Here is a 3602-nt window from a genome sequence, read left to right as displayed (position 1 = left end):
ATGCAGGCAGCTGGAGGCGAGCCCACGGGCTGGCGCTCCCAAGTGCCAACCACGAGGAAGTCTGGAGAAAAGACCAGGGAGTGGGGGCCCTCGTGAGGAGCAGGAATTGGCAGCAGGGGCCACCAGCAGAACACACGGAGGGGACAGTGGCAGGGGGAGGAAGATAGAGCTAGGCTGGGTCTCAGCCCTGTCACCTCTTAGCTGGATTCGGTGAAGCCTCCGGCCTGTTCCTCCTTTCCGTCAGCGCTTCATCCCTGGGTGAGCGTGGGCCTGGCGCACGGCTGGCTATAGGTGTTTGTTGATCAATAACTGCTCAGGAAATGGCAACAGCACTAGCACAGCTTCACCAATACAAATGCATTTCACCAACACCCTGGCAGGAAGCCCTCCAGGAGGGATGACACCAGCCCTGCTTTACTGTTACGGACCTGAGCCTCCGAGAAGCAGCGACTTAGATGCTCACACAGCCAGGAAGGAAGGGACACACTTGACCCTCAGTCTCAGACCCCATCAGGCCACCAATAATTCCCTCTTCAAACCCAGCTCTGGTCAAGGCCTAACTTCACCCCTAAAATCACCCACAGGGCAGCCTCAACTCCTCTCCCCAGCACTCCAGCCACCCCTGCCTGGCCCAACACTCCATGGCCACCTCCCTTCACAGACCCTAAACCCCAGCGCTCCAGGGCTTTGCTGGCCCCAAACCACCTACACTTAATACTCATGTGTTATTTTTACACTGGCTTCCCCTCAGGCTTGCGTACTGTGGTGTTATCTGACACCACTTTTCCAGCTCTCTGATACCAACTGGGGCTAGCGTCAGGGCCCACAAATTAAAGGGCTCAGTCCCATAAGACTGTCCCCACGTCCGATGAAGTCACAGATGGGGCGCCCAGGCAACCCACATACTTCCTTCCTGGCCAACTACACATTCAGGGGTTCCCATGCCTCCACCCCCTCAGGTTCAATAATTTGCCAGAATGACTCAGAACTGGAGCACCCTACCCTGACGCTTCCTGGTGTGGTGTCCTCAAGGACGCGGTGCAGGTGGGAACAGCCACACTGAGGAGATGAACTTGCAGGCAAGATGGTAGTGACTGAGTCACCGGAATCTCAAATTTTACTATTTTTTTTGAGACAAGAGTCTCACTCTGTTGCCAGGCACCAGGCTGGAGTGCAGTGGCGCGATCTCAGCTCACTGCAACCTCTGCCTCCTGGGTTTAAGCAATTCTCCTGCCTCAGCCTCCCGGGTAGCTGGGACTACAGGCACATGCCACCACGCCCAACTAATTTTTTTTTTGTTTTTTTAGTAGAGACGAGGTTTCACGTTGGCCAGGATGGTCTCGATCTCTTGACCTTGTGATCTGCCCGCCTCGGCCTCCCAAAGTGCTGGGATTACAGGCTTGAGCCACCATGCCCGGCCTTGTTTTATTTTTACTTTTTTCAAACAGAGTCTTGCTCTGTCGCCCAGGCTGGAGTGCAGTGGTGCAATCTTGGCTCATACAACCTCCACCTCCCAGGTTCAAGCAATTCTCCTGCCTCAGCCTCCCGAGTAGCTGGGACTACAGGCATCCGCCACTATGCCCGGCTAATTTTTGTAGAGACAGGGTTTCACCATGTTGGCCAGACTGGTCTCGAACTTCTGACCTCAGCCTCCCAAATTGCTAGGATTACAGGTGTGTGCCACCATGCCCAGCCCAGAATCTCAAGTTTGTAAAGAGCTCCACCTCCAGCACCCAGACTCCCAGGAGTCACTGACTGGGATTGAAAGTTCCCGCCCTCTAATCACCTGGTCTTTCTGATGCCAGACCGACCCTGAGGCAATCTAGGGGCCCTACTCTAAACTTCATTAGCATGAACTTGAATGGGCTGGAAAGGAGTTTGTTATGAATAACAAAAGACACTCACACTCAGGAAATTCCCAGGGCTGTAGGAGTCCCATGTTAGGAACCCAGGAGGAAGACCAAGTATTTCTTAGTATCCCACACACATCCTTCCTTCAATTCTCCAATTATCATAATTCTATGCATCCTTCACATTCCACCATCACCGTCTAAGAAAGTGCTCCTGAATTTGCTGCAGGATACAGATTGCTCCTGAGTGCAGCTCTGGTGTGAGCTTGCAGAAGCAGCGCAGTGCCCTGGGCAGCCCTGCATACTCCACGACTGTCAGACCAAACGGCAGTGTGGCCCTGGCCCACAGTGGCAGGAGCTGAGTGCCACTGGCTGGGCCCTGGGAACCTGCACATCTTCCCTCTGGGCCAAGGAAACAAACAACACAGACAACACGTCTCCCTGTTGGCCCCATCCCCAGGATGGAGGCCCTGCACTGGGCACTGCACTGCGCTCTCGCTCCCCAGCAGCCGGGAGTGTCTGGAGGATGTTGGAAAGCTCGGCAAGGGCAGGCTCAGCAGCTCCTCTGTAGACAGAAAGGGCATATGGAGGAGAAGTGGCACCACGTCAAGCTCTGGTCAGGATCCAAAACCAAATGCCAGCCCCTAGGATCCCCAGACCAGGTGTGAAATGCAGGCAAGAGCACCCCAGATCTGCACCACTTGCATCAACTGTGACGGTACCGAGACTGGAAAAAAAACGAACTCACTGTTTTCCTCCTCTGCTCTCTCAACAACAAAAGACATCTGTGGCCAAATGTGTTGGGGATTTCTACCCCCACACCAAGCAAGCAAGCAATTCTGCAGCCTACACCAGGTGGGCATCCTCCAACTCAATTCAGTGCTGACCCTATCTATACCATCTGGAAACGGAATACGCAGATTCAGGGCTCTGTCGCACAGAATCGCCCCCTCCACCACATCGGACTGACCACCCTTTCGGGTGGGAGGATTTGCCAGAGTGGCTCACAGAACTCAGGGAAATTTTACTTATGTTTACCAGTTTATTACAAACGTTATTAGAAAGGATACAAATAAACAGCCAGATGAAGAGTCACACAGGGTGAGGACTGGAAGGGTCCTGGGCAAGTGCAGGAGCTTTTGTCCCCATGGAGTGGGGGTGCGCCACCCTCTTGGCACATGGACAGATCTCCACGTGTTCAGCTCTCCCCAAAGCCTGTGCTCCTGGGCCTTTTACGGAGATATCATTGGATAGGCGTGGCTGAAGCACAGCAACCATGTTGAGATGAGATTGGACAAAAAGCGTAAGGTCTAAACCCAGCAAGCCCTGTCTGTCCAGATGCTTTTTGGCCTCTCTGCGCAGCATTCCTCCTTTCTGGGTATGGAGCTGGACCCTCTCAGGAGGTCAGAGACAGATTCCATTTTCTGAGGCCTGCAGTGCCCCAACATTAGAACAAGGGCTATGGGAGTAAAGAACCAGGAACTGTGGACAAATAACATCTATACACACACACACAATTGCAAAATATTGCGGCACCCCAGGCAGCAGCTGGAGTGTATGGGTCATACTTCTTGCAGATGAAATACAAACAGCAGGATTATAGGTACTGCCCAAGGTCTCCTAGCCAGTCAAGGCCAACCAGGAGTCCACAGACCACAGCACAGTTCTGGGCCTGGGATGGAAGGCGGGGAGCATCCAGATCAGAGTCCACTCCCACTGGTGGTGGCCACGGACAGAATGACAGAGAGGTGA

The sequence above is a fragment of the Aotus nancymaae genome, unplaced genomic scaffold (assembly GCF_030222135.1).
Source record: "Aotus nancymaae isolate 86718 unplaced genomic scaffold, 86718_ANA_hifiasm-v0.15.2.pri h1tg000029l, whole genome shotgun sequence".
NCBI classification, from domain to species: Eukaryota; Metazoa; Chordata; class Mammalia; order Primates; family Aotidae; genus Aotus; species Aotus nancymaae.
This window is presented reverse-complemented; position numbering follows the sequence as displayed.